The following is a 19566-nucleotide window of genomic DNA, read 5'->3' on the forward strand; positions in this document are numbered from 1 at the left end:
CTTTTGGGTGAAGTGGCAGAGTTCTAAAGTCTTTTTGAAGGATCTGGTGATCTCCATACTGACTGGGGCCTGTGACCTACTTAGGACGGGTCTTTGTATGACAAAGCACAGTTATCCCCAGGGTGACCATGATCCAGGATCGCCTGTGCGGAGTACATGAAGACTTGCCACGTCCATATCTTTTATTGCTCAATCACAATGAAGGAGCAGGCAGCCAAAAAGAAGTCAGGAAGATTCCATTGTATTTGACTTCCCTGAATTAAGTTTCATTCATCTCAGTGTTTTCTATAGATTCTTTCTCTCACAAGTAGATTGTGAGCAAGGATTGAGTAGCAACAACTGAGTGTGTGTGTGTGTGTGCGTGCTCATTCTCAATAGGTGAGCAACCATTTTGTACATTTTATTAGGAAGGGCATTATACTTACCCCTACTCTGTTTTGCTTCGGCATGTGGTTGTGTTATGGGGAAAATAACTCCCAACCCTTAGAAGTCAAATGTGCTGAGTTTGTTGTTTCATAACATCAAGAAATGAAGTTGTGAGCCAAAGAAGGGAGTTGGGAGAGTTTTATTGGAAGCAAGGAGAGAAGAATAGCTCCTGGATTTCCAGGGGGGTCCCGGGTGGGTGGCCACTGTGGCTCTTTGTCAGGGCCACTTTATGCAGCAAAGTCATAATGTGGCTACAGTATAGGTTAGACTATAATCAACCCTGTAGCATCACAAGTATAGCTTTTTAGCTGATATTGGTCCAATAGGGAAACGAGTCACATAGCAAGGGCATACGGAAAGGACAAAGGCATTTTGGGAAGGGAAGGGAGTTTGGATCCAGATATTCTGGTCACCCACCTATGCAGCTGATGCCTATCTGGTCCCACTGGACCAAGGGGTACCAATTACAGTGTAATCTCAAGCTGCTGTCTGTCTCTAGGGAGGCTGCAGGCCTGGCTTTGGGTCTCCATCCAGAGGCCTGGCTCTCTTCAGATTCACCTCCAGCCACAATCTTGGTTTATCGTCTTCTGCACTGACTTGAGCGCCGGATCCCTCTCTGAGTCCCATTAATTCCTATCTAAATTAGCTGTCTATTGTAGTTATATCATGAAGTACAGCAGCAGTATCACCATTTTAGATATTGGGATTTAACTTATCAGGATAATAGGATTAAAATGTATGGTGTACATTTTTGAATGTTTGCACTTAAGCATGCTTAATTCTTGTGCCTGGCAGCAGAATATCTTTGTTATTCATTCTGTCTATTCAGGATTGGGTCATCTGCCACAGACATTTCCTAATCATTGCAGTGTTTTAATGTAAGTATCTACTTAGAAATAACTTGAAAGTCACTTGAAATAGTAACATAAGCAAGACATATTCTCTGTGGTCTGTTATAGATGGTGCACATGAATCCACTCATTTAAATAGGCTTTTTTTGTGTGTGAGAAGAAAAGCTTATTCCAGTGAACAGAGACTAAAATCAGGGGCTAACATCAGGGATAGATTCTAGCAGCTAGCTGGGAAAAGCTGAGTTTATTACATCTCTGTGTGTAGATGGGCTGACACTGGGAGAGAGTAATAGCAGCAGCTAGCTGGGAGAGATTTCATCTGTGGGTGGATGGGCCAACACTAGGAGAGAGATATTAGCAGCTAACTGGGAAAGGAATTTGGCTTATATAGGTATTGAAGGGGCTAAGGAATCTGGGGTGAAATGTTTCTGACTGAGTCTAAGAACAGTCTGTGCAGATATATAGAAAATCACTGGACTTTGTGGTGCCAGGGAAATTGTCTTCTGTTTAGCCTGTTGTTTGCTGAGAGTGGCCTGTTTACTTGGCCTATTTGCTTATGAAGCTCTCACTTAAGTGAGACGTGACATGGTCATTATCAAGACTTGAATTTAAGGGTATGTGACTGTGGTTAAAATACTGTAAGGTTTTGTGTGAATGTAGAGGTGTTTTATGTGCTGTAGCCTCGAGGGGGCAGCAGGGTCTACTGTGAATGTCCAGTTCAGACCAAGGAAACTTAGTGCTTTGCCATCTCAGAAGTTTCATGTAACATGAAAATATTTTCCTTCTGACTCAAAGTTAGCACAGGGAATAGATAAAATAACACTGATATTCACAAAGTCTTTGGGAAGGATATTCTGTAATCACATTCTTCTCTTTGGGACTATTTTCAAAAGGAAATGAATTTGGTGAGCATTGTGGTTCCATAAAATCACCTGGCAATAAAGAAAGCAAAGGTGCTAACAGCTTCAGTGCTAGGTGCTTCCTCCCCATACCCTCTCTACTCCCTCTCATGCTTGGCCACATGCACTCTGCAAAGTAGGCAGCAAAAAGGCTTTCTGTACCTGGTTCATGGTTTTGGTAAAATACCATCATATGTGTAAATATAATTTGAGTAACATCTTAGCAAATTAAATCTTAGCAAACATTAACTGTTAGCTAAATCTCAACAAACATTAAAGTTCACCTGTAGCTACGTATTATTAAAGGCTGTCTAAAATAAGTCAAAATTCTGAAGATGTATTTTATCTGTTTTTTTCCTGTGATTGTGTACTTTTCCTGTGGGTCACTGTGTGCCCTGTGAATATTGCTGTAACTTGTGGTTTCAGGAGAGCAGAGCTTGTGCATGTATTGTAGGGGGACCCTGGGTGAGCAGCGTCCTTTGTCTGTTTTCCTTCCTTTTTCCTGTTTTTCTGGCACCTGAATAAGTGCTACTCAGTGATTTGAATTAGAGTATTGTAGTAAAAGGATACTGCCCTTTTGGTTTTCCTAGAATTGCCAGTTTCAGAAAAATTAATTCCACACAAAACTGAAAGGGAGGTTCAGAAGGCAAGGGCACTGGTGGAAGGGTTTAGTTATAATCTCAATGAAGTTGGTATTGCGGTATTTTCTCTTTTTTTGGTATTGCTCTTATTTTCATGTAATCTGGATCTGTTTCAACCAAAACTTCCTAACATTCAAGTCACATCCTTATAACTCTGAATGTACTTAATCTGGAAAGAATTCATCAGAGTAATCAAAAGTTATACTGAAAGGGTTGGTAAATATTCAAGAAAATTCAGAGCTGCTCTATTTTGCAAATAAGTCCAGTGAATCCTTTCTCACGAAAGAAGTCATTTGGCATTTTCTTGTTTGAATAGTCTCAAGCTTCCACCCCCTCCTTTTTGTATTGGAGTCAACTAATGAGCTGGGCATCTTTTGCCATTTTTGTAAATGCTTATTTGAATGTGCATTGTTTCTGCATGGACGGGGTGTTATTTGGGACAAAATGGAAATGGGACAACACAAACTGGTGTAACCAATTCTCAGCCCTGTAATGAGCAGGAGTGTACTTGATGAAGTAATTTAAAAACCATTAGTAGTATGTATGTGTGGTTTTGTTTTTTGTGTTTGAACTGGAGATTGAGCATAGGGCTTTCTCACTGAGCTATATTTCTAGCCCTTTTTAAAAACTTTATTTTGAGACAGTGTGGCTACGTTGCCCAGACAGGCCTTGAACTTGTGATACTCCTGCCTCAGCCTCCCAGAGTGCTGGGATTCCAGGTGTGTGCCACCTTCCCCAGCTGAGATAAATTTTTAATCTATCTTATTGCTAGGATCTTTGGCAAGAGTAGATGTTCTGTGCTTGGTTTGTCCAGTTCATACAGAATAGCTGTGGTATTATTCTCCATTAGAATGTCTTCAGTGGATGCAGCACTCAGTGGTTGATTGTGTTTTGTGCATGTATTTGTGTGTGTGTGTGTGTTTGTATGTGTGCATGCACAAACAGCTACAGAGTCCTGGGGTTGGAGATGACCCTGGATGTCTATACCTGGCTCCTCCAGCTCTGCTCTCTGGAGCTGGGTGCAGAGCTCTGCCACTGATGAATTAATAATGAGATAATGACAAGATTACATAGTTAATGAATAAATTTTTTTCATTTAAAGGTTTTTCATTCATTTTCTTTTAAACTTTCATCGTTTCCTACCACTTGTTTGTTTGGGAGTACTGAGTTGAGATAGGATAACAGGTGCAAAGGAATGCAAATTAACATGAAAAACTTGTAGCATATTTTTTCCTGGCTTTGCATGGTGGTGGCTGTGATTATTTATATATATATAAATATGTAAATATATTTATATATATATAAATAATATATGTGGTAAAAATAATATATGTGGTATAACTGAACTTAGCTGCTAAATTGCTATTTCCCCACAGAACATGCTCACCAACTGCATTGTGAGTTTCTAGTGTCCATCACTCGGTTACGAGGACTAGTGATTGGGTGCAATATGCTCACTTACCACTGAGGTCCAGAGTGATTTGGTGATTGTCTTAGTCACCTGACAGACTGATGGTAGTGTTACAGTGGGTGATGGGGTCCTGGACAAGTTTCTAGGTTCTTGTGCATGAGGAACAAAGAACTGGATGTGACACCTGCCAGTAAGGAAAAGGTAGCCGAGTTTTAATCAGGTGACAGAACTCAGAGTACAGAGCACTGGCTGGTGCCTGTAGAAAGAAAATGGCACGAGTATTGGCAGCGCTGGGTTTAAGGATTTGCCTCCAGAGCTGACTGACAGTGTGATTGATGGGGCGGAGTCAGGGCACAGCCTCTACTGCGCATGCCCTTTCCCAGGGCACACTCGGTTATGCTTGGATGAATGAGATACAGGCTGTATGCAGGAGCCTTCAGTTAGCTCCAGGTGAAGAAAGGTTGCTGTAGGTCATGCAGGGAGTCTGGCAGGCATGCGTCATGGTTTGGGATTTCAGGACTTTTCAGGACAGGCCCAGGAGTCTTTGTTTTTCTTACCTCTGCCTCCAGGTACTGGGCCTTAGGACAGAGGTGGGAGGTTGGCCTTGGCCCTGCCTAGGTACAGATGAGTGAAAGGGAGTGGTCTGCTAGCCCCAGTTGTACTCTCATTATTAGTAGGGTCAGGGTTGTATTACATGGGTTCTAATCTTGCTTTCATTATTCTGGATTTAGCAGTAATTCTTCCAGATGGAACTGAATTGGGAAGGAGACTTTTTGGGAATCATTCTCCCATCGTGTTAGTGTTCTGTCACTGTGACAAAGCTCTTAAGACAGTCGGTTTTTAAGGAGGAAAGGTTTTGTCTTGGCTCGTGGTTTCTGAGGTCTCAGTCTGTGGTCAGCTGGGCCCAGAGCATGTGTAAGCCAAGCTTCTCTGCTCCTGGCAGCTGGGAGTAGAGCGAGGGGAAGGGGTGAGGGACCTAGAGGCACCCCAGTAGGCTTCCTCCCCTGGGCGCCTCTCCTAAGGTTTCTGCCACCTCCCAGTTTGTCCAGGCTGGTGACTAAGCCTATAGCCCACCAAACACTGACATCCAGTGGCTGTAAGGCCACCAAGAAAGCAGTCTTACAGAGTTTCAGGGATCTGCCTAGTTTCTCTGGTAGTGAGAGAAGAAGCCAGCACAGGTACTGGAATTATTGATCCCCATATTATCGGCTTTTGGTAGGAGGCAGTTAGCAGGAATGATGATGGCTTCAGGAGTGAAATGTGTTAGAAGTAAAAATTTTCAAGGATTTGGACAGTAGGGAGAGTTGAGCCTGAAGATATGTATTTGGAAAAGAAGGTCAATTTGGTAAATTTTGCTTTGGGGGGAGGGAGTTTGAATGTTGCTGTTTATAAGATAATATAATAAATTTAAGGCATTTAAAGTGTTTCTGAATTTGGATTTGAATCAAATCAAAAATAAAGATTTGAGTGGTAGTCTCAAGCAGATGCATGTAAGAGTCTGCAAGTATAGTGGGGCTAGAAGTGTAGCTCGGTGCAGGAGTGTGTGCTTAGCATACGCAAGACCTGGTTCACATCCCAGTACTCTTCCCCCTGGAGTCTCTGTCTCAGGAAGATGTTTATTCTAAGAGAATGAGTCAGACTGTGTCAGATCATTATGAGAAAGAAAAAAGATAAAATATACAGCTGGTCCAACTTTATTATTTATTTAATCTTTGTTTTTTTGGTACTGGGGATCGAACTCAGGTCCTTGCACTTGCGCAGCAGGCGACAAAACCACTGAGCTAAATCCCCGGCCTCTATTTAATCTTAACTTTAAAAATCTGATAGTTGGCATTAAGTAGAATAATCATTCTGTAATTTCAACCAGGTTTTCCTTTTCAACATGTACAGAATTCACACTGGAAATGTCACAATGACAGTCACAGCATGGCTGCAGTGACATGGAAGCCACTGGGGAGGAGCCACCTCGTTTTGGCAGGCAGTTGTTGAAGTGGAAATGATGAGGTTTGGACTGGGTTTCATAGGGATTAGAGGGTGCCGAGCTGGTAACAGAGGAGAGTCCATCCTGGGTGTGGGCATGGCACGCATGTGTACAGAGAGCTGAGAAACCTGCCATGGCCCAGCTCTCGAGGTCCTCTTGAAATCTCCCAGTATGTTTTCCACATAGCGCTGTAATTCTGCTTACTTGGTGATTGTTATGGGAGATTGCACTGAGCCTTCAGGGGCAAAGACTAGGACTGTTTTCCTGAAGCTGGGCATGGTGGCATATACCTGTAATTCCTGTACTCTGGAAGGCCGAAGCAGGAGGATTCCAAGTTTGAGCCCAGCCAGGGCTATTTAGACTTACCAAGACTCTTGTCTCAAAATGAAAAAGAAAGAGCTAGGGATGTAGCTCAGTGCACAGGCCATGAGTTTAGTCCCCAGTGTGGCAAATAAACAAATTCACCAATGTGTGGTCTATATAGGAGCCATTAAATGCTTGCCTAGTGAATGCAGTTGTAAAAGACCTTATCTTTCTGGGTCCCAGCAGGGATCCAGAATAAGGCAGAGGGGCCCTCAGGAAAAGAGGAGCTGGGCACAGCACATATGGAGCTTGCTTTCTCATGCCGCAGGCTTTTCATGGTCAGCTGACATAGATCTGGTAGAGCCAGGCTTGTGTTACATAGTTTCTGACTCAGGCAGGAAGGGGGAGGCAGAGGGGATGGAAGAAGAGTGAAGCTGTGCTCTGTGTATGCACCAACTCCCCATGTGATCCTTATGTATTGCAAACATGCACTAATGAAAAAATTGAAAAACATAAAGTGGAAATCAAAGAAAGAAGAGTCTTTGAAGGGTGAACTTACATAAACCATTAAGTATGAACTTTGCCTTCTGCTTTATAATGCTATGAGAAATTAATATTATGAACTCAGTATTTAAAACTTTTCCATTTTATTTTTGTATCATCTTATTTTAAGTCCTGTTCTTGTGGGGGGTTTTTTGTTTGCTTTTGGTACCTCAGGGCCTTGTTGTAAGGCAGGTGCAGTGCCATTGAGCTAAACCCCCAGCCCTTGTGTATTTTAATATACTAGTACAGTATGCATGTAGAGAATAAATGTACATATCTTGGAGTGCAGAGTTAAATTTTTCACTGGGTTGCATGGTGAAAAAATTTGAAATGACTGATTCAGAAAAATGGTTAAAATCTAAGGCACAGAGGGACTGGTCATTTGAGGATCTATTACGGTGTTACTGTGTCCAGGTGACTGGATTCCTTTGGGTATGTTATGTGTGATAACAGTAATTCTGTAAAGTCAATAGTGCCATTGTACAGTCAGCAAAACCAAGGCTTGAAGTGTTCTGATCTGCCCAAGACCACAATTACTCATTTACAAACTGATTATTTTAGCATAGGTCTCTTCGTAGGCCCTTTCTGCATATGGTATTCCTTGTTTAATGGCCTGTTTAGTGACTGTTCGGACCTATGATGCAGGAATGTGAGTGGCAGCCCGGCCTTATCATGGCTTCTTCTACAGTGCAACACTGTACTTTCTGTTGATTGTACTGTGTACTGTGCAATACTGTGGTTTTGCATTCTGGTATTCATTACAGTGCTGCATGTAAGATTATGCAAATAAAAGCAAAGTCATCAAGTTAAAGTTTCCTCTGACCATTTCTTTGTTCTGAATATTGTAATAAACATACTATCTATAATTCCTCACTTAGCAACCAATTCAGTTAATGAGGAACTTGGTTGTTAAACAAGGAATGTCTGTATTATTTCTACAGCGTAATGGGGCATTTGAAAATGCCATTAGCTGAGAAAAGAATACAAGTGACTGGTTTGCCCAACAGATCACTACTTGAATTTTTTTATCTATCTATCTGTCTTATCTATCTATCTATCTATGACAGAGTACATGCCTAATAAATTGCAGAGTATGTGCTTCATAAGTAAAGGGTATCTGAACTTTTCTGCCTCTCAGTAAAGCAATCAGTTAAAAATAAATTCATGTAAAGAGAATTAGCTGCAGGGTTTCTCCTTTCTGGGAAAAGGAGCAACTTGAAATGAAATGTGTTACATAACTCTGTGAGGTTTTTTTGTTCCCCTTTTTGGCTAAATTTGAGAGGGTTACTCACAGAGAGCTTTTCTATTTTCAGTATAAGTGGAAGCCAGCAGAAAGATGTAGAAAAAGAATCAATTTGACAGTTTTCTTTTTGGTAGTGCTGGAGATAGAACCCAGGGCCATTGCACTGAGCTACATCCCCAGCCCTTTAAATAAATTTTTTTGAGACAGGCTCTGTGAAGTTGCCTGAGCTGAGCTTGAACTTGTGATCCTCCTGCCTCAGCCTCCTAGAGTGCTGGGATTATAGACATGCACCACCATGCCCAACTCAGTTTAACAAGGGTTTGTTTGAAGGGTTTAAATAAATTTTTAGTAGGTAAGCATTTCTGCAGCTTATCTTTGTATAAAGCCAGAAGCCTCCTGATGCCAAGAAAGTGGTGAGGAGAAAGTTCTGGTGAGTTTGGACAGAAAACTTGGAGATGTGTGGAGAGGCACATAGTATTATGGGCTCCTGAGCATGGCTGGATTCCAGGTGTTATTGAAATACCCATCAAAAAATAAGGTGTGTTTTTATTTTTAAAAATGTATTACACAAATGTCATTAATTCCCCTCAACCCCACCCCCCCAACACATTTCTCTCATCATTCTTGCCACCTTCTAAAGCACTTCTGGAGACTTCCGTGAGGTGTGATAAAAAATACGCTGAATGCTGCCTCTGAATGCCATCCAACTGAAAAGCAGGTATGTAAAAACACGACACTGTGTCCTTATCCCCCTTATCTACCAGATCTGGCACCGTGTGACTTCTGGTTTCCCCAAAGTCAAACTGACCATGACAGGGAAACATTTTCAATGGATTCAGGACGTGGAAGTAGCCACACAGTGCAATTAAGGACACTGACTCACTGAAGGGCTTCAGAACTGCTTCTGAAAGTGGCAAGAATGATGGGGAAGTATTTGGAGGGGACTCATGACAATGCCTTAATAATTTAAACATGCAGTGTATTTTTTATCACACCCCATTCATCTCCTGCAGCTGAGCAGCACAGTGGCCTGGAGCCTGACCTGTGGATCGGTCAGAGGTTGCTGTCTACTCGCCTGGCATTTAAGTCTTTAAAATCCCATCTCTGTCATATACCACTGAAATCGACAAAGGCAGGGGCTTCTGAATTGATGGCGTCTCTGGAAGAAGAGTTCCTTTTCATGAAGGCAAACTCTCGGAGGAAGAGTGAGAGCCAGGTGTGCCGTTCCCATCCCTTGGCACCCTTTCAGCCTGGGGGCCTTGGCTGGCACCATTTGTTCTGTGGTCCTGGTCCTGCTGCCACTAGGTGGCAGGAGAGAGGCGAGAACCGCAGGCTGAGCTGTGAGGTCTTTCTCTTTTTCGTGGCAGTGGACGTTTGCAAAGCAGCTTCGCCTTGGGGATGGAGGAAGGAAGGCTTCTCTGCGCTGTGGGCGGGACTTCAGGCTTTCTTAACCACAGCCCAGGGCCAGTGGTGTGGGCACAGGTGTGTGAGATACAGCTTGCCCTTTCTGTGTGTGTGTACACATGCTGGCTTTTTAAAAAATCAGACCCACTAATGGCTGGAACCATGGTTTGCAATCCTCCTGCCTTAGGGAGAGCAAAGCCCTTCCAGGTTGGTGGCATCCCAGGGCCAAATTCCAAGTGTGGAGGTCATGCCTAGGAGAGCCTGGGAGGCTGGCAGGGCCCTGGGCAGCCTCTGCAGCACGTGTCCTGTGTGACAAGGTCAGACAGTGTGAACAGAAGCCCAACACAGACACTGTGAATCACACCTCACATCTTCACTACATCTTTTGCTCACCTGTATTTCTTTTGTGGGGCGATTTCAGCCTTGCGAATTGTGGCTTGGTGGGCTGCATTTAGAGAGTAGGGCTTCAGAAACTCAAGTCAAAGGTCTCCAAGGGAGACAAAGCTCTCGCCTTGGAGGCTGCTGATCAGGGCACAGGCACATCCTTGTGTGTGATCTTGATGACCTTTGCTCCAGAGAGCCATCCCTGGGAGAGAAGAGGGAGATCTGTAATCTTTATTCAAAACAAGCACTGCCATCTAGAAAAGAAGCAAACAAAGCTCAAGAGTTATCTGGCTTGTTCTAAGCCACATGGCTATGGCAGTAAGAAAGGGTAAAGCTTCAATCTGGGTCTGCCTTGAACTAAAGCTTTGTAGCTGAGAATGTTGAGGTCAGGAGAAGTTGTGGTTGTGGATCAGAATACCAACTCTTCAGGCAACAAGTTCATTTAAAGGGTGTAGTCTAATAAAATACAGTGGACCTTCAAGTTATGACTGGCCTCAAGTTATACGAACAACTTGGGTGACAATCAGAATTTTAGTTTTAACCTACAAAGTCTTGAGTTATGTATGACCTGAATGCCAACCGCTTGTGCTTCCAGATGGCCTCAGATGCAGATTTAACCATTAAAGAGTTCTGGAAGGAACATAACAACATCTTTTCCTGCATGGGGTTAATTGAGAAATTCTGTGCCAATGTCTCTCTAAGGACACAGGTCTGCCTAGAAGAAAGTGTGGCCTAAAATTATATAGGAGAGAGACTTGGAAGGCAATTGGCCAAATTTAAGTTACAGCCAGCCCTTGGGAACAAATTGAGTTCTTAAGTCAAGTTCTTAAGTCACTGTAGCATTCACATATTATTGTGTAAATAAATGTTGAACATGCATTCTCTTCGGTTTTGTACTTCAGTTATCTTTTTTCTTTCTAAATTTTTATTAGTATCCGTTTGTGTGCAATACATGAATACATATCTCATCTTAATCTTTTTTACTGCCCCTTGTCCTTCCTTTTCTCTCCCCTCCCTCCATCCCTAGATCCTCTTCCCATGTCCAAAAGCTCTAACTCCCTGTTTGCTATCATCTATCTTTTGCTCTTGAAATTATTTATACTTTGATTTTCCAATATAAGAGAAACTGTGCAATATTTGACTTTCTGTATCTGTTTCATTTAGCATTGTGGTCTCGAGGTGTATCCATTTTCCTACAAATGACTCAAATTTATCCTTTAAAGTTAAGTAGTACTCCTTTGTGTTTAAATACCATACTTTCTGTATTCATCTGTGGAAGGACATGCAGGCTGCTTCCAAGATTTAGCTATTGTGAGTTTTGCTGCTATAAACATGGGTTGCATGGATCACTATGATGTTTTTACTCTTTGGGAAGATACCTAGAAGTGGTATAGCTGGGCTGAATGGAATTTTTAGTGGTTTTTTGGGGGGTTTTTTTGAGGAAACTCCATACTGATTTCAACAGTGGTCATACTGGTTTACAATCCAGCCAGCAATGTAGAAAGATTCCTTTTCCCTCGGCAGCATTTGTTGTTTTGAGTTTATGACAGCCACTCTTTCTGGGCTGTAATGTATCTCAGTATGGTTTTATTTTGCATTTCTCTGATGGCCAAACTTGCTAACCATTTTTTCATGTATTTATCGACCATTTGTATTCCTCTTTTGAGAAGTGTCTGTTCATTTCTGTTGCTCACCCCCCATTTTGAGGCAAGATCTTGCTATGTGTTCTGTGTTGGCCTTGAACTCACTGTATAGCCCAGTTTCCTCAGACTAGCAGTAATCCTCCTGCTTCAGCCTCCCAAGTTCTGCATTTACAGGTATACACCACTATGCCTGGCTTCAGTTGCCTATTTTTTGACTGCCTTTTATTCGGGGGGAGGGGTCGATTTTTTTTTTTTTTTACCAGGGGATTGAACTCAGGACCTTCTGCTTGCAAGGCAGATGGCGGCACCACTGAGCTAAATCCCTGGCCCTCAACATCAGTGTTTTTGTTTGTTTGTAGTGTGACCATTTTGGCAATATTGATTCTGCCTAGTCAGGAACAGGGAATATCTTTCTATTCTCTGATGTCTTCAATTTTGGTTTTTCAGAGTATCATGATTTTCATTATAGAGTGCTTTCACTTCCTTGGTTAGGTTAATTCCTAGCTATTTAGTTTTTTCAAAGCTGTTGTGAGTGGATTGTTGTGCTTTGTTTGTCTGGAGGAGCACTGATACTCCACAAATAGTTGTTCTGTGCAGCAAACCCAGAAGTGCCCCTGTTTTATGAACTTACCTCTTTACAGTTTTTATCCTGAAATGTGTGAAGTGGGTGGAGTAGATGGTATCATTGTTGGCCACACTGAGTGCAGGAAGTTGCATGAGAACTAGAATGACAAGCATTCATCCTGTGGGTCAAGCAACTTGCTGTTGTTAATAAACCCCTGGGGTCAGAAATGGCAGAGGACCATTCAGAGGCTGAGCCAGGAGGATTGTGAGTTTGAGGGCAGCCTCAGCAACAGTGAGACCCTGCCACTAAGTAAAATAGAGAAAGGGCTGGGGATGTAGCTGAGTGGCAGAGTGCTTGCTGGCACGCATGATGCCCCAGGTGGGCTCCCTTGTGCCAAAGACAAAGGCAGAGGGGGAGGACCATGCCACCTCTTTGCTGCCTAGGTTTACAGTGTGGCTGCATGAAGACTGTTTGTCGGTGTTCTGGGAAGATCCCAGGAGGAAAAATTACTTTTTTGAACTTTTAAGACACTACTTTCACAGCCAAGAAGCAGCCAACTCAACACACAGAAATAGTCTTTGCATTCTGATTTCCTTTCTGTCCCAAATTTCCTTTAGTTTTTTGTTGTTGTTGTTTTTGCCAAGCCCTTATTTGCATGTGACAAATGAAGCAGGCTATTCCAGTTTTTACATAGGGGGAAACCAAGGCACAGAATTTAACATCATGTTCAGGGTTGTGGTGCCATAAGTGGTGGAACAAGTTCGATGCTCTGAATGCAGTAGACAGTGACTAAGAATTATCAGGCAGTGGGCTCTGATTGGGACTTGATAGATCACTCATTTACATCTGAATTTTCCTCATCTCTAAGTAGAATCACAATCCCTCTTCTACCTACAGGTCCGATTTCAGGCAAAGATTAAAGCCACAGAGCAGCAGCCACTGTGGTAGGGAAACGTCATGGAATGAGAAGAGGCAGTAGAAAGGGGGTTTTAAAAATGTAGATCTACGTGCTTAACTAGGTGTTTTTAAGCTTTTTGCCCATTACTTGGCATTGAACTCAGGGCCTTTGGACTGAGCTATGTCCCCAGCCTTTCTATAAATTATATATTTTGAGACAGGCTTTTTTGCCACGTTGCTCAAGCTGAGCTTGAGGTTGCATTCTCCTGCCTCAGCCTCCCAGAGTGCTGGGATTACAGGTGTGAGCCACTGTGCCCAGCTGTGCTAAGATTTAAGAAGAGGGTTTGTGCTGCTTTCAAAAGTCATTGCTCTTAGGAACTTACCAGGTAAAGGACATTAGGGCTTCCCTAGCCCCAGCCATTCCAGGCAGCCATGTGTCTTCAGAAGCATGGTTTGCCTGTGAGCTCTGTGATGGGAGGAAGGGCTAGGTCACCCTTGAATGGAGAGGCCATCTGTCCCTCACTGCACAACTCAGCCTGTGTGGCTATTCTGCCAGTGGCCAGGCCATGATTTCCCCAGTTGGCCTCCTGCATTAATCAGAAATGTCTGCAGAAGCGGCACCTGCGTGTGTGTGTGTGTGTGTGTGTGTGTGTGTGTGTACATGCATGCATGTCATTATGATGATGACTCTGCTCCTGGGACTGGAGTGTGCCAGGTGCACCCGAGCAGTGTGGGCTGCAGGGAGGAGCCAGGACAACCGTGCTGCCAGCCCCTTCCTCTGTGGATGCTCTATTTGTTCTGTTCAGGCCTGAGACTGATTTGATGAGGGCCACCACATGTTGGGGCAAGCTGCTGTCCTCAGAGGAAGCTCATCCCAGTACAGTTCAGGTAGGCCCATGAGATTCGCCAGGGCTCCCTGGAGGTCATCATCTGACTGCAGGTCAGAATGGCCCTCAGAGCCCAGCATTTTACCTAAAGACATTTTATTAGGTAGAAATCCTAAACCTCACCAGTGAAACAAATAGGGAAGAAGGCACTTTAGCATGGTAGAATAGTGATGGATGCTAGGAGTTTTGGGGAGTGGTGTGTGGGGGCCAGCCGAGACGCGGCCAAGGACAGCACCCCTTCTCTCTGGGCCTGGAATTCACCATCACTGCACACCAGGCAGGACCCACTCTGAGATGTGCTCACTCTATGCCTGGCCCTTGCAGGGTTCTCCCTGCCTTTCAAGGCTACAAGCTCCTCAGGGGACCATGTCACTCTCACGTGAAGAACTGGGAGGGACACATGGTGAGAGTTGCACAGCAGCTGCAGTTTAAACCTTGGGAGAAGCTAATCCAGGGGAGGGCACTTACGTTGCTGCTCATATTAACTGAACAACCAGTTTGGTGTTTTGCAGAGGGGGGTTGATACTGGAGATCTAAACCAAGGTCTTTGCACTGAGCTGCAGACCCAGCCCTTTTTTATTTTTATTTTGAGACAAAGTTTTGCTGAGTTGACCAGGCTGGGATCCTTCTGTCTCAGCCTCCTAGAGGGCTGATATTACAGGCATGGGCCATCACACCTGGCTGAGCAACCATAATTTGAAGCCTTCTAGTTACTGTAGGGATGGTGTTTTACACATAAATGACTAATAAATATTTGATTTAAAAGAGATCTTACGGTGAAATAAATAGGACACTCATGTAAATACTGAATAGTTTCTCTAGTGTGAGAAACTGAAGTGTAAATAAGGACTAAAAGGTATAATAGATAATGTGAAATAGGAAGAAAAAGAGCAAAGGGGAAGGGGAAGTGGGAGGGGTAGAGGAAAGGAAAGAAGGGAATGGAATTGATATGAGAAAGTGAAAAAACGGAAACAAAGTCTTTGTAAATAGGGAGGGATGGAGGGGTTGAGGGGATGGCATGGGAAGGGGGAAAAATAAGAACCAAGAGAGATTAGTAAAGGTGCAAATTTCCAATGATGAATGTCATTATATTGTAGACCTAAAATGTACCAATAAAATAATATTTAAAAAAATGAAAGAGATTTTACAGAGCCGGGTTGTAGCTCTCTGCTAGAGCATGCATGTGGCTGTGGGTTAAATCTTGCCCCCTAAAATAAAATAAGCCTTATTCTATTTCTGCATTTCTTTTTTCTGAAATTCCCTGTAATCAGTTTACCTGCTATATGAAGCATGCTGGATATAATGCTGTATTAATTTGAGAGAAATTAAATAAATAGAATTTAGATGTATTGCTTGAGTTTTAAACTGAGATTAATTTGTCTTAATATCAGACTGGAAATAAGATGCTTAACACAAGATATCATCAAACATCTTTTGCTGTGCTTTTTTTGTAACTTAGATTTTCATTTTATTGTAGAGAGCAAGAGTTTTTTTTTTAGTTCAACCTACAAAAGAGATGGTGTGTTCTTTCCCAGTAATCTCTTACACCAAAATGTTCATTAATTAAAAATAGCTGCCCACACAGGAAGCAGCTCATGTGGCAGCTTCTGACCCCATTCTAAAAACAGACTTGAGCTGCTCTGTGCTGGGAGAATGAACATCAAGCCTATGTGATCAGCCTCGGGGAGAAGCGCGCGTGTGCGTGTGTGTGTGTGTGTGTGTGTGTGTGTGTGTTAAAGAGCACGCACTTTCACGCTTGTGTTTTCATGGTTGTAAAAGTCCCAAGTGCATGCATGCATATGTATTAGAAAGTGAAATTATCACCCAGTCGCTGGTGGCAGTTTAGCTTGGTGGTTTCTGTTAGCTTTTATCTGAACAGTATATACTTATTTTAAAAATAGAATTTTACTGGGTTTTCAACTTGGAAAATTTCTTTGTCCATCATTTAAAAGCTTCTTTCTTTATTTTACTTATTATCCTTTTTAAAGACAGATTAGCCTTTCATTCTACAGCTCTGTTACAACTTGTTAAAACCTGTGTCTTATCAGTATATGTGTGGGTTGATAACCTTTTCTTTAAAAACATTTTTTTCCTTTCGATCTAGTGTTCAAGGCAGGTGCACTCATTGAACAAATTTACCACACGTAATGTTAATGGTGCCATATATCAGGAGTTATTATGGGTCTGGCACATTGCTAAGAATTATCTTGTAAAATTTATAAGAATAATTGTTTGCTGGGTGTGGTGATACACACCTATTATTCTAGTACTCTAGGAGGCTGAGGCAGGAAGATCTTAAGTTCCAGCCTAGTTTGGGCAACTTAACGACTTTAGTGAGACTCTGTCTCAAAATGAAAAGGGGCTGGAGATGTAGTTCAGGTGAAGACCCTGGGTTTAGTTCAGTCCTCTTAAGTATGGCACACTTCTTGGTGTGCTGGGAGCCTCCAGGTCCTCCCATACACTATCTGGTGCATCCCTAGAATGGACTGAACAACAGGGGCAATCGGACCCTTATGTAAGGGCCTTCATCCAGAGGTGCACATAGCAGTGCAGCAGCTGCCTCCACAGCAGAGAAAAGGGAGCTTGCAAGTTCTTCCAGTCACTGATGGTAAAGATCTCCCTGGTTGCCACAGCGATGGGCCTTGGAAGCCCTGCCCCCTTGACTTCCTGCCTGCCTCCAAAGCCCCAGGCCCTCCTCTTCTCCCTGAAGTGCTGTGTCCTCGTGCCCTTGCTGCCTTCTCACTGCTGTTGTGAGTGTGTGTGACACACCTGGCCTGTCCTCAGTTTGTTGTGCCCCACATGCTGTGAGACGTGAACTTGCCCCGAGGTTGCTCCGCCTGACTTAGCAGTGTTTTCTGCTGACAGTAGAAATTTTTCTTTAAGAGACTGGATCGGAAGGGGTCTTGTGGCTCACACTTGTAATCCCTGCTCTCTGGGAGGCTGAGGCAGGAAGATCACAAGTTGGAGCCCAGCTTGGGCAACTTAGTGACTTAGCCCCTGGCTCAAAATAAAAAAATAGAAAAGACTGGGACTGTGTTTCAGTGCAAGGTCCTCCGTTCAATCTCCGGTACTGAAAGATGAGAGAGAGAAGGAGAGAGACAGACAGACAGACCAAGTGACTCCAGGTTTCAACTGTCTTATCCAGGCTAACCCTTGTCTGGTTCAAGGGATCCTCCTGCTTCAGCCTTCCCAGTAGCTGGTACCCCATAGTGTATGCCACCTTGCCCAGTGACTCTTAATTTTGTTATTATCAGTTGCTTAGACTCTAAGCAGAATCTCCTAGACTTAGTTAAGAAGGTGTATTTCATCTGTTTAAACATTTTTACATTGACCCTAAGTGTAATGCTTTTAGTTTTCAGAAGGAAAAATCTTTTTCCATTTTTTCATGAGTATCTAGCCTATCATGACTAGAGAGAATGAGGTTTAAAATACTCCTAAAGGAACTTCTGTTTGGTTATATATTGCACACAGTAAACCGTCCCAAAACATAGTACTGGAAACACAACTTACTCTCCACGCATGGGTGGCCTGGGGTTCCTGTCAGTTCTGCCTGCCATGTGCTCTGGTGCTCTGAGGCTCCTTGGAGTGTGCTGGCTGTGGGGCCCCTTGGGGACCATGCCCGGATTCCACTCGGAGGACATGGGTGCTGCCTGTGGCCATCAGCTTTCTGCTGCTGTGGCAGTTACCCGAGGCATGACATAGACCAGGAAAGGCTTGGTTTGGCCAGGATTTCAGAGGATTCAGTCCCTGGCCACATGGTCTGGTTGCTTTTAGGCCAATGGTGAGGGAGACCATGCTGGCCCAAGTGGCTGGAGGGAGGGAGGGAGAGAGGAAGAGGGTGGAGGGAGAGATGTTGTTGTAACAAACCCCTGCCCCAAACTCATTAAACTAGGAGCCCAGAAGTGGATGAATCCATTCCTGAGGTAGTTGGAACTCATGTAAGGGCAGGCCCAGCCCTGTCAGCATTGTTCCTGCCCTATGGCAGGGGGGTGGGGGTGGGGGTGGTCACAGCAAGGCAGAGGAAGTGGGCAACACAGAGCCATCCCTGACCCTTAGCAGTCCTGTGCCCAGCTGGGAAAATGCTCGGCTCAGGGCCCAGTTGCTGCATACGTGGCTCCGTGGGTCTCATCTCCAGCCCTCAGCTCTTGGCAAGGTCTGAATCTTCAGTTTTCCCCAAGAAATTCAACCTGGCCTCCTCCTGCTGCATAAAGCCCTGCTAGTTTAGATTCTAAGGTGTCTCTGTTCTTGGTCCTGGCTGATGGAGTGCTTTGGGTTCCCAACTTCAGGGAAGGACTGGACAGATTTCTATGAACCAGGGTGCCCTTTACTTTGGACCACCTTTCAGGTAGGGTGCTATGCAGAAACGCCTTTGACAGGTTACAAGCTCTCCGGTCTGGTTCAGGGGACCTTTTAATATACACCCTGGACTTCTCCAGAGCCTTTTGTCTGGCTGAGCGACTCAGGGCCTGGTCTCTCCCAGAATCCTTGGATCCCTCTGGGACTTAAGTACAGAGGACCCTTGACTTACGAACTCAATCTGTTCCTAAGGGCTGGTTGTAACTCATGTTGGTCAGTTGAAGGCTCAGGCACTTCTACACAGCCTTCCAAGTCTCCTGGACAGAGGTAGATCTCAGTGTCCTTAGAGAGACATTGGCCCAGGATTTCTCAGTTAACCCTAAGCAGGAAAGGATGTTGTAATTGTAGGGAACAGGGAAAGGGGACGTTACCAGAACCTCTGCAGTAAGTCCTAGTCTCCTGTGAGCCATGGCAGCACACGGCGAATTACAGAAAGGTAGACAAATGAGACTAAGAAGCTGAGCTTTGGGTCTGATCAGTGCTGCTCTGGGCTGCAAAGACCAAAGCCCTAGCCTGCAGCGCCTTTTATTCAGTACATCAGGAGAAACAAATGTAACAAATGAATACGTAGGTTTCAGTACTTCACATTGGGATAAACAAGGTGTAACAAAAGACTGGGTGGGGGCGGTGGAAATCTAAGAACAATGAGGAACTATGCAGATGAAGATTTGGTTCCTCCCTGGCGTCTCCCACAGGTGTGGTCTTGTCCTGGAGCAGTACGGCTTCAGGGGATCACTGAGGTCCCAGTTGTGACCCGAGGCCAAAATGCAACTATGTCTGGAATGTCGCAGCTGGTCTGTAGGAAGAAGAACCAGGCCTACTCAGATGACTTTCCCCTAGAATTATGTAGCGTTGCTTCCAACAGTAATGATCCCTCCAGAACTCTTTTAGGGTTAAATCTGTATCTGAGACCATCTAGAGGCACAAGCAACTGGGATTCAGGTCATAACTCAAGACTTTGGTTGTAAGTTAAGACTAAAATTTCAGTCATAACCCTAGTTGTTTGTAAGTCAGGCCAGTCATAACGCAAGGATCCACTGTACAGAGGTCAGGTCCCACCCTATGCTGTCAATTCAGATACTGGGGGGGGGGGGGTGGTCAGCAAACTGGTTCTGGGGCCCGTAAAGTTTTA

At 43.9% G+C, this 19566-nt stretch overlaps 1 protein-coding gene across 3 annotated transcripts in view; it reads left to right on the forward strand.

The window, feature by feature from the left end:
- The window catches only part of Fgd4 (FYVE, RhoGEF and PH domain containing 4), a 227235-nt gene that overhangs the window by 46520 nt on the left and 161149 nt on the right, over positions 1-19566 (forward strand). The window lies entirely within an intron of this gene.

Source organism: Heterocephalus glaber, unplaced genomic scaffold, assembly GCF_053883595.1.
Source record: "Heterocephalus glaber isolate CG9 unplaced genomic scaffold, H.glaber_assembly_v1.0 deba00001733, whole genome shotgun sequence".
Classification (NCBI taxonomy): Eukaryota; Metazoa; Chordata; class Mammalia; order Rodentia; family Bathyergidae; genus Heterocephalus; species Heterocephalus glaber.